Here is a 12,295-nt window from a genome sequence, read left to right on the forward strand (position 1 = left end):
ACTGTGACCATTTTGATGTATACTGCTTTATAGTTTTTCATATATATATGTACGTATATATATAAATGCATAAACTTAAAACATACATATTTGATATAATTATGTCATACTTGCATATTTATATTTTTACACATTAATCAGTTTGCATGAATGTACCACAGTTCTGAAAAATTACACTTTGACTATAAATGCTTACATACAAAGGTAAGCATATTTCTAAAGGCTTTTTGAGATATATATATCTCATATATATATATCTACATCATATATATATCTATATATATATATATATATATATATATACATACATATATATATATCTACATATATATCTACATCTATATATATCTTAACTTCCTCCTCATTTCTACAACTTTATATTTTTTCATCAGTGGTTAAATAAATGAATATCTGTCCACATACTGCCATCACAATTGGATATCACATTAAAGAGAAGCAAAACAAAATAGTTATGAATGAAACCTGAATAGAATTTTTGATGAACTCCATCTCCTTATTGCTTTAATTTGCTTTTATTTATTTTGACAATAAGTGGTATGAAAGCAGATTAATAAAACTACACTTTCTGAAACTCAAAAAAATGATAAAATGTAATTATATCAAGAAATGAAAATTTGATTTTTAATGAAACTGAAATGTGACCCCAAATTCTATGCCAACTCTGGAAATCACCTGCATATTGTAATACAATATGAGACACAATTGAAACAATTTTCACTTGTGAAATAGAGCCCTATCACATAAGTAAATTGAAAAACTTTAAAAGAGTGCATGAATACTCTTCTGTGGCAGAGGAAGAACCTGAAGGGATGGACATAATTTTGGAAAAGACAAATAACACAGCACTTGAAATCATCCCCCTCCAGAATCAGCAAGAAGTCAGAGATGATACAACATATAGATAACATGCTGTCCCAATTGCCTTGGTTTGAATTCCAAGTCTGTCTGTTTTAGCAACAAGAACCTGGGCAAATAACATAACCTTTCTGTGTTTAAATGTTCTTATCTGTAAAAAGTAATAATAAAAATAATAATAATGATAATTCATATAGTTATTTCAAAGATTTAAAAAGTTTATAAATAGAAATTACTTAGTATGTGGACAAATTAAAAAACTGATCAATAAAAATCACTACTATTAATAGTTGTTCACTATAGTTTCTAATGTAGTGGAGCAAGGTAATTGCAAGTAATGATGGAAAATCTGGGTACAAAACAAAATGTAAGGGGCGCCTGGGTGGCTCAGTGGGTTAAAGCCTCTGCCTTCGGCTCAGGTCATGATCCCAGGGTCCTGGGATCGAGCCCCTCATCGGGCTCTCTGCTTAGCAGGGAGCCTGCTTCCTCCTCTCTCTCTATCTGCCTACCTCTCTGCCCACTTGTAGTTTCTGTCTGTCAAATAAATAAATAAAATCTTTAAAAACAAACAAACAAACAAAATGTAATAATGAAGTAAAATAGAGACAAAAATTTCAGAACTTAAGAAGAAATCAGAATTATCATTGCAGGAATGGAGATAAATGAGTATTGATATGTGTATGTGAATTTTATCTTTCATGAAGTAACTCAATAATTGCTTTTCATCCTGAATTTAGTAGACTTATCTTTAAGTTTCGTTAGGCATGCTTTCACATATGACCAGTGCTTTTACAAGCACAGATATATAAAATTAATATCTTTACTATATCAGACTTTTAAAAGGAATAGAAAAAATAAAATCTTAAATACATTTGTATATTTTTGAAAGTAAACAGAAAAAAACTTAAACAAGGTAAACAACTTCATCATATCCAGAGTTGAAAAGTAGACAGAAACCAAACAAAATACAGTAAAGGGTTTATCTGTTGAAAGCATCTTGGGCATATGCATTTACTCATCCCTTCTTTAAACCCCCCTAAAATGAAAATGGATTTTTAAAATGGCAAAAACGTACAGAAGCAAAAAGAACAGGAAAGGAGTAATAACAATGGACAATGAATAGGAGATAGCTGGTTTAAAAACCTGAATTCTAAACTAGTAATTGGGATAGGCAATAGGAAACTTGAAATACTGCGCTACTATTCAGATGTTTCTGGAATTGCATGTATAGTTCCCCTAGGGTTTTTAAAGGTGGGCCTGAGAAGATAACTGGTTAAAAGTAAGTTGTATAAGTAAGTAAGAAACCTTCATTTCCTTTCTTAACTAATTGTCTCTGCTGTAGACTGACAGATCACTGAAAGCTGTTTTCCTTGGGGAGTCTATGAAATGGGGACACCAGGCACGGATGTTCTATTGTATTTCCCAATAGAGGAGGAAAACCATACTAAACTAGTGCGGTTAAATTAAACCTGGCACATTGGATATTGGGAACCGGTCTTACACATTCTAAGAAGTATATTGGAAGACCCCCTCTTCAGGAGGGAATCAAACCAGCCAAAATAAAAAACAAACAACAACAACAAAAACTAACCACATTAACAGTAGGATTTTCCCAACCAACAACCCAGACAGAATTATTCTGTGTAAGGAAAAAAGTTCATAAACTCCATATGTAGTCATAGAGATGTTGAAATAAGCTATTAAATGCTCAACTGCTAATATGAAGAGGCACTAAACATATGATAAAATAAGTTAGTATGAAAGATAGAGACAAGAATAAATCAAAATTTTCAAGTTTGAAGTACCAAAGAATACAGAGGGTGAGGAAGACACATGGTAGAAAAAATATCTTATCCACAAAATAAGAATGAAATGAATGTTTATAGCAGCAATGTCTACAATAGCCAGACTATGGAAAGAACCTAGATGTCCATCAACAGATGAATGGATAAAGAAGATGTGGTATATATACACAATGGAATACTATGCAGCCATCAAAAGAAATGAAATCTTGCCATTTGCGACGACGTGGATGGAACTAGAGCGTATCATGCTTAGTGAAATAAGTCAATCGGAGAAAGACAACTATCATATGATCTCCCTGATATGAGGACATGGAGAAGCAACATGGGGGGGTAGGGGGATAGGAGAAGAATAAATGAAACAAGATGGGATTGGGAGGGAGACAAACCATAAATGACTCTTAATCTCACAAAACAAACTGGGGGTTGCTGGGGGGAGGTGGGATTGAGAGAGGGGGAGCGGGCTATGGACATTGGGGAGGGGAGGCGAACCATAAGAGACTATGTACTCTGAAAAACAACCTGAGGGTTTTGAAGGGTCAGGGGTGGGAGGTTGGGGGAACAGGTGGTGGGTAATGGGGAGGGCACGTTTTGCATGGAGCACTGGGTGTTGTGCAAAAAGAATGAATACTGTTACGCTGAAAAAATAAATAAAATGGAAAAAAAATAAAAAAAAATTAAAAAAAAATAACATTCAGTGGATAAGTAACAGTTGTTGGAAATGAAAAGTAGGATAATAAAAATGTAAAAATTCAATAGAAATTTCAAAGGATGAAATTCCAGAAATTACACAAAAAGAAAGAACAAAGACAGATGACAGAAATTTGAGAGATAAGGAATGGAATTAAAATAATAACATGACTGGGCCCTGGGGAGTCTCAGTTGGTTAAGCATCTGGGTTTCCACTCAGGTGCTGATCTCAGGGTCTTGAGATGGAGCCCTACATAGGGCTAAGCAGGAAGTTTGCTTCTCCCTTTTCCTCTGGCCCTCCCCCTTGCTCATTCTCTCTCTCTCAAGTAAATAAAATCTTTAAAAATATAAAGTAACAACATGGATGATAGAAGTCTCAGTATGAATAAATAGAGAAAATTAGACTGAATAGCTCATAAAACAATTTAAGAAAAATTCTCAGAATTATTTAAGATTGGGACACCTGGGTGGCTCAGTTGGTTAAGACTCTGCCTTCAGCTCAGGTCATGATCTCAGGGTCCTGGGATTGAGCCCCACATTGCGCTCCCTGCTCAGTGGGGAGTCTGCTCCTCCTCCTCCCTCTGCCCCTGCTTGTGTGCTCTCTCACTCATTCTCTCTCTCCAATAAATAAATAAGTAAATAAATAAATAAAATCTTTTCAAAAAGAATTACTTAAGATGATTTCTAGACTGATATTTTAAAAATTGGTTTCTTATATATGACCAAAATGCAGAATGGCATGAAATTTTCCCACAGCAAAACTGGAAGTTGAAGGGCAATGGGGCAATTAATGAGGCAAAATAATTTCCAATCTGTAATTCTATACCAATCCAGAACTACAGAATTGAGGTTTTTTTGTTTTTTGTTTTTGTTTTTACTAAAAACCATTTCTTCCTAATGTGAAATATTCTTCCTAATATACAAAACAAGCAAACCACGAATCTCATCCTAATTGAAATAGTAGCCAGACACAATTACAACCAAGTCCAAAAACAATAGTTGTCAAATATTGTGAACTTTCAACCAAATGAAAAGATGGAAGAATTGTGTAAACAGGTGTCCTCAATCTGTATTTTTCATGAGAATCACTATTAGGTCAAATGCCACCAGATGTTGAAGCAAACAATTCTGTCAGTGGCTTAACAGGTTTATGTCTTGCTCATGAAAATACCAAAGTGGATGAAACTTTAATAGTTGAATAGGGGCTTCTAGGGGTCCCATACTAAATTATTTGATTTTAGAGTAAGGGGGAAAGAGCACGTGCATCTCCTTTGATGCAGTTGAACCTGTACAGGTGTCTCATTGACATCTCTTCTCTTAGAGAAGGATGCAAACATTTTTAGATAATTGGCCCTTCCTTCTTTCCTCCCTCCCTCCCTCCCTGTCTCCCTCTCTCCCTCTTTCTTTCTTTCTTTTTCCTTTCTTTACCAACCTTCCTTCCTCCCTCCCTCCCTCTCTCCCTCCCTTCCTTCCCTATCTCTCTCTTTCTTTCAAGATTTTATTTGTCAGAGAAAGAGAGAATACACAAGCAGGAGGAGCAGCAGGGAGAGGGAGAAGCAGACTCCCCACTGAGCAGGAAGCCTGACTTGGGACTTGATTCCAGGGCCCTGGAATCGTGACCCAAGCTGAAGGCAGACACTTAACCAACTGAGTCACCCAGGCACCCCATAATTGGCCATTTCTTATAATAAAGCAAAAGTGTAATAAAAGTTACTAATCCCCACCCACTGTTCAAGAATTGTTTGACCTGAAAGAACTACATATATTCTAAAATAATAATAATTTGAAAGGAATAAACATGGAGTATATGAAATATAAACATAAAGTATAGGATAGAAAAACACAAAATCCAAATTGAATGAAAAGACTGTATATACTGCCTCATAGGTGCCACATATTGTTCTAAGAGCTTTATATGTGTGTGTGTATATATAAATATATATATATATACACACACACACACACACATATATATATATATATATACATATAGCCAATCTTTCCAGTTCTTTCAACCAATTTTAATGTTACCATTATCTCCCTATAGATCAGGAAATAGAGATTTAGAGAATTTAAATTATTATCCTGGGAAGTTCACTGGTAAATGTAGCATTAAAACTCAAACCCAGAGAATATGACCCTGGAGATACGGTCAGTGGTAGTTTAATGGTCTACCTTTATATAGTCTGTTTAAAAATTCCTTGAAAGTGCTCAGGAAATAAATGTAAGTGAAAAATAAAACTAATTTTAAAATGAAAGACATTGATAAAAGAACTACTGAATAATGGTAGACATTGTGGTAAAACCCCAACTTACAATTTATGTCAACTTGACAGGGCCACATGGCCCAGATAGTTATTTTTTCTGGGAATTACTGTGAAGTCATTTTGTTTGTTTGTTTGTTTGTTTTTAAAGATTTGACAGAGAGAGATCACAAGTAGGCAGAGCAGCAGGCAGAGAGAGAGAGGGGGAAGCCAGCTCCCCATTGAGCAGAGAGCCCAATACAGGGCTTGATCCCAGGACTCTGGGATCACGACCTGAGCTGAAGGCAGAGGCTCTAACCCCCTGAGCCACCCAGGTGCCCCTGTGAGGTCATTTATGAATAAGATTAATCTAAATCAATGAACTTTGAGTAAAGCAGAATGTCCTCCATAATGTGGATGGGCCTCATGCAATCAGATGAAGTCCTGAATGTAACAAAAGGATTGACCACATGCTTAGTAAGATAGAATTCTCCAAATGATTACCTTTGTACTGAAACTGTAGCTTCAGCTCACCCTGGATCTCTAAATTGATGATTTCTAAACCTGAAGTACAATGTCAATTCTTACTGGGTTTCCAGATTACTGGCCTTTTCTTCCTAGCTTTTGAACTTGCTAACCTCCATAATCATGTGATTCAATTCCTTATAATAAATCTAATTATAAAAAATAATCATACACATCCTACTGGTCCTGTTTTTCTGGGGAACCCTGAATAACTGAGTATGAAAGGCTGATAATGACAATTCAAGATAGTAAAAATGTCATTAATGAATAAAGTAGCACCCAAGATATTCCTATTAAGGAATAAAATTTTTAAAAATACTCCTGAATTAAAAAAAAATTCTTAAGAAACCTTAATCAAAAACTGGCAACTTGAGATACAATATGATTAACATATTAGACTTTATAAATAGATAATGAGCAATCTTAAAGGCATCTTGGCCTCAAAATCACCAATAAAAGTAGAGAAATAGACTGGCTTTAGCCTTTGCCAAATTAAGTATTTATAAGATAGTGTGTAATGTATATCTAGGGTGTATAGAGTGGCTTCTCTGGAAGGTATAAAAATCTCAACAATTTTTTATCTAGTCAAGTTGCCATTATAATTTAAAAACATTCATACTTTTTCAAGAATTTTGAGACTATAGTATCTATGGGACTTTGAGTCACTATGGTTTAAATGAGTAGAACAGAACAGGAATGAAACAATTTAACAGATTTATGTAGAAAGACACAGGACCATATCAATAGTTCCAGAAATGTCATTTGGTCAAATTCAACACCCATTCATGATAAAAACTAGGATGTAGAAAACATCCATGATCTGTCCGTGCCCCCTCACGTGAGCGTATAAGAGGAAGACAGCCATTCACTGTCTTCACACCACACCTGCTGGTGCCTTTATCTTGAACTTCCCAGCCTCCAGTACTGTGAGAAGTAAGGGTACATTGTTTAAGTCACCTAGTTTATGGCATATTTATTAGAGCCTAAACTGACTAAAATAGCCTGTATGATTAGGAATAATGAAAGGCTGTGTGCCCTCACTGTTTCCAGCCAAATTTTTCCTGGAGTTTCAATAGGAGAAAGAATAAAGGGCATACTGTTTTGAAAGAAAAATAATGTCTTGGGGAGGAATCAAGATGGTGGAAAAGTAGCAGGCTGAGACTACATCAGGTAGCAGGATATCAGCTATATAGCTTATCTAAACATTGCAAACACCTACAATGGGAGATCGAAGAGAAGAAGAACAGCAATTCTAGAAACAGAAATTCAACCACTTTCTGAAAGGTAGGACTGGCAGAGAAATGAATCCAAAGCGACCAGAAGATAGACTGCAGGGGGAAGGGCCGGCTCCGGCAAGTGGCGGAGCAATGGAGCACAACATCAGGACTTTTAAAAGTCTGTTACACTGAGGGACATCGCTCCAGAGGCTGAACCAGGGTGAAGCCCACGTGGGGTCAGTGTGGCCCCAGGTCCCGCAGGGTCACAGAAGGAACGGGGGTGTCTGAGTGTCACAGAGCTTGCAGGTATTAGAATGGGGAAGCTGGCTACAGAGACAAGCTAAGGAGTGAGCTCTCAGCTCAGGTTTACCTTGAACAGGTCGCAGGCTTTGTGAGCTCCGAGCATGGCCCGAGGCCATGGAGACGGGAGTGATTGGACGCTATTGTCTGAGGACGCACTGAGGAGTCGGGCCCCGAGATCTAGGCTCCTCCGGGCCAGCGACTGGGAGGCCACCATTTTCATTCCTGTCCTCCAGAACTCTACGGAAAGCATTCAGGGAAAAAAAGCTCCCAAAAGCGAACCTGAGCAGATTACTTAGCCCGGCCCCTGGTAAGGGCGGTGCAATTCTGCCTCAGGCAAAGACACTTGAGAATCACTACAACAGGCCCCTCCCCCAGAAGATCAACAAGAAATCCAGCTAGGACCAAGTTCACTTACCAAGGAGAGCAGGTTCAATACCAAGGAGAGCAGCAGAATTCCAGAGGAGAAAGCAAAGCACGGAACTATTGGCTTTCTCACCATGATTCTTTAGTCTTGCAGTTAATTTAATTTTTTTTTCAATTTTTTTTCTTTTTTATTCTTCTACTAAATTTTTTTTAACTTTTACCCTTTTCTTTTTTAACATTTTTTAACTAGTTTATCTAATATATATATATATATATATATATATATATATATTTTTTCTTTATTTGTTTTCCTTTTTTAACTTTTTTTTCTGAACCTATTTTTATCTCCTTTCTCCCCCCCCCGCCACAATTTGGGGTCTCTTCTGATTTGGTTAAAGCGCATTTTCCTGGGGTCTTTGCCACACTTTCAGTATTTTACTTGCTTCTTCATATACTCTTATCTGGGAAAAATGACAAGGTGGAAAAATTCACCATAAAAAAAAGAACAAGAGGCAGTACAAAAGGCTAGGGACCTATTCAATACAGACATTGGTAATATGTCAGATCTAGAGTTCAGAATGATGATTCTCAAGGTTCTAGCCAGGCTCAAAAAAGGAATGGAAGATATTAGAAAAACCCTCTCTGGAGAGATAAAAGCTCTTCTGGAAAAATAAAAGAACTAAAATCAAACCAAGTTGAAATCAAAAAAGCTATTAATGAGGTGCAATAAAAAATGGAGGCTCTCACTGCTAGGATAAATGAGGCAGAAAAAAAGAATTAGTGATATAGAAGACCAAATGACAGAGAATAAAGAAGCTGAGCAAAAGAGGGACAAACAGCTAATGGACCACTAGGGGAGAATTCGAGAGATAAGTGACACCATAAGATGAAACAACATTAGAATAATTGAGATTCCAGAAGAAGAAGAGAGAGAGAGAGGGGAGCAGAAGGTATATTGGAGAGAATTATTGGAGAGAATTTCCCTAATATGGCAAAGGAACAACCATCAAAATCCAGGAGGTTCAGAAAACCTCCCTCAAAATCCACAAGAAAAGGTCCACACCCCGTCACCTAATAGTAAAATTTACAAGTCTTAGAGACAAAGAGAAAATCCTGAAAGCAGCCCAGGAAAAGAAGTCTGTAACATACAATGGTAAAAATATTAGACTGGCAGCAGACTTATCCACAGAGACCTGGCAGGCCAGAAAGAACTGGCATGATACAGTCAGAGAACTAAATGAGAAAAACATGCAGCCAAGAATACTCTATCCAGCTAGGCTATCATTGAAAATAGAAGGAGAGATAAAAGCTTCCAGGGCAAGCAAAAACTGAAAGAACTTGCAAACACCAAACCAGCTCTACAGGAAATATTGAAAGGGGTCCTCTAAGCAAAGAGAGACTCTAAAAGTAGTAGATCAGAAAGGAACAGAGACAATATACAGTAACAGTCACCTTACAGGCTAATGCACTAAATTCATATCTCTCAATAGTTACCCTGATTGTTAATGGGCTAAATGCCCCAATCAAAAGACACAGGGTATCAGAATGGATAAAAAAACAAAACCCATCAGTATGTTGTCTACAAGAAACTCATTTTAGATGCGAAGACACCTCCAGATTTAAAGTGAGGAGGTGGAAAACAATTTACCATGCTAATAGGCATCAGAAGAAAGCTGGGTGGCAATCCTTATATCAGATCAATAAGATTTTAAGCCAAAGACTATAATAAGAGATGAGGAAGGACACTATATCCTACTCAAAGGGTCTGTCCAACAAGAAGATCTAATAATTTTAAATATCTATGCCCCTAACGTGGGAGCAGCCAACTATATAAACCAATTAATAACAAAATCAAAGAAACACATCAATAATAATACAATAATAGTAGGGGACTTGAACACTCCCCTCACTGAAATGGACAGATCATCCAAGCAAAAGATCAACAAGGAAATAAAGGCCTTAAATGACACACTGGACTAGATGGACATCACAGATATATTCAGAACATTTCATCCCAAAGCAACAGAATACACATTCTTCTCTAGTGCACATGGAACCTTCTCCAGAATAGATCACATCCTGGGTCACAAATCAGGTCTCAACCAGTATCAAAAGATTAGGATCATTCCCTGCATATTCTCAGACCACAATGCTCTGAAGCTAGAACTCAATCACAAGAGGAAAGCTGGAAAGAACCCAAATACATGGAGACTAAACAGCATCCTTCTAAAGAATGAATGGGTCAACCAGGAAATTAAAGAAGAATTGAAAAAATGCATGGAAACAAATGATAATGAAAACACAACAGTTCAAAATCTGTGGGACACAGCAAAGGCAGTCCTGAGAGGAAAATAAATATATAGCGGTACAAGCCTTTCTCAAGAAACAAGAAAGGTCTCAAGTACACAACCTAACCCTATACGTAAAGGAGCTGGAGAAAGAACAAGAAAGAAACCCTAAACCCAGCAGGAGAAGAGAAATCATAAAGATCAGAGCAGAAATCAGTGAAATAGAAACCAAAAAAACAATAGAACAAATTAATGAAACTAGGAGCTGTTTCTTTGAAAGAATTAATAAGATTGATAAACCCCTGGCCAGACTTATCAAAAAGAAAAGAGAAAGGACCCAAATAAATAAAATCATGAATGAAAGAGGAGAGATCACAACTAACACCAAAGAAATACAGACAATTATAAGGACATACTATGAGCAACTCTACGTGAACACATTTGACAATCTGGAAGAAATAAATGCATTCTGAGAGATATATAAAATACCACAACTGAACCAGGAAGAAATAGAAAACCTGAACAGACCCATAACTGGTAAGGAGATTGAAACAGTCATCAAAAATCTCCAAACAAACAAAAGCCCAGGGCCAGATGGCTTCCCAGCGGAATTCTACCAAACATTTAAAGGAGAACTAATTCCAATTCTCCTGAAACTGTTCCAAAAAATAGAAATGGAAGGAAAACTTCCAAACTCATTTTATGAGGCCAGCGTCACCTTGATCCCAAAACCAGACAAGAATCCCACCAAAAAAGAGAACTACAGGCCAATATCCTTGATGAACACAGATACAAAAATTCTCACCAAAATACTAGCCAATAGGATTCAACAGTACATTAAAAGGATTATTCGCCAAGACCAAATGGGATTTATTCCAGGGCTGCAAGGTTGGTTCAACATCCACAAATCAATCAATGTGATACAATACATTAATAAAAGAAAGAACAAGAGCCATATGATACTCTCAATAGATGCTGAAAAAGCATTTGACAAAGTGCAGCATCCCTTCCTGATTAAAATTCTTCAAAGTGTAGGTATAGAGGGCACATACCTCAATATTATCAAAGCCATCTATGAAAAACCCACCACAAATACCATTCTCAATGGAGAAAAACTGAAAGCTTTTCCGCTAAGGTCAGGAACACGGTAGGGATATCCACTATCACCACTGCTATTCAACATAGTACTAGAAGTCTTAGCCTCAGCAATCAGACAACAAAAGGAAATTAAAGGCATCCAAATCAGCAAAGAAGAAGTCAAACTATCACTCTTCGCAGATGATATGATACTGTATGTGAAAAACCCAAAAGATTCCACTCCAAAACTGCTAGAACTTGTACAGGAATTCAGTAAAGTGTCAGGATATAAAATCAATGCACAGAAATCAGTTGCATTTCTGTACACCAACAACAAGACAGAAGAAAGAGAAATTAAGGAATCAATCCTATTTACAATTGCACCCAAAACTATAAGATACCTAGGAATAAACCTAACAAAAGAGGCTAAGAATCTATACTCAGAAAACTATAAAGTGCTCATGAAAGAAATTGAGGAAGACAAAGAAATGGAAAAATGTTCCATGCTCCTGGATTGGAAGAACAAATATTGTGAAAATGTCTATGCTACCTAAAGTAATCTACACATTTAATGCAATCCCTATCAAAATACCATCCATTTTTTTCAAGAAATGGAACAAATACTCCTAAAGTTTATATGGAACAAGAAAAGACCTTGAATAGCCAAAGGAATAATAGCCAAAGAAAGCCAAAGTGGGTGGCATCACAATTCCGGACTTCAAGCTCTATTACAAAGCTGTCATCATCAAGACAACATGGTACTGGCACAAAAACAGACACATAGATCAATGGAAGAGAATAGAGGGCCAGAAATAGACCCTCAACTCTATGGTCAACTAATCTTCAACAAAGCAGGAAAGAATGTCCAATGGAAAAAAGACAGCCTCTTCAATAAATGGTGTTGGGAAAAT

General features: G+C 36.7%; 1 protein-coding gene across 1 annotated transcript in view; it reads left to right on the forward strand.

The window, feature by feature from the left end:
• Positions 1-12,295, forward strand: part of LOC123936669 (A disintegrin and metallopeptidase domain 3-like) — a 219,908-nt gene that overhangs the window by 133,554 nt on the left and 74,059 nt on the right. The gene's annotated exons all lie outside the window — the stretch shown is intronic.

This window comes from Meles meles, chromosome 2 (assembly GCF_922984935.1).
Source record: "Meles meles chromosome 2, mMelMel3.1 paternal haplotype, whole genome shotgun sequence".
NCBI classification, from domain to species: domain Eukaryota; kingdom Metazoa; phylum Chordata; class Mammalia; order Carnivora; family Mustelidae; genus Meles; species Meles meles.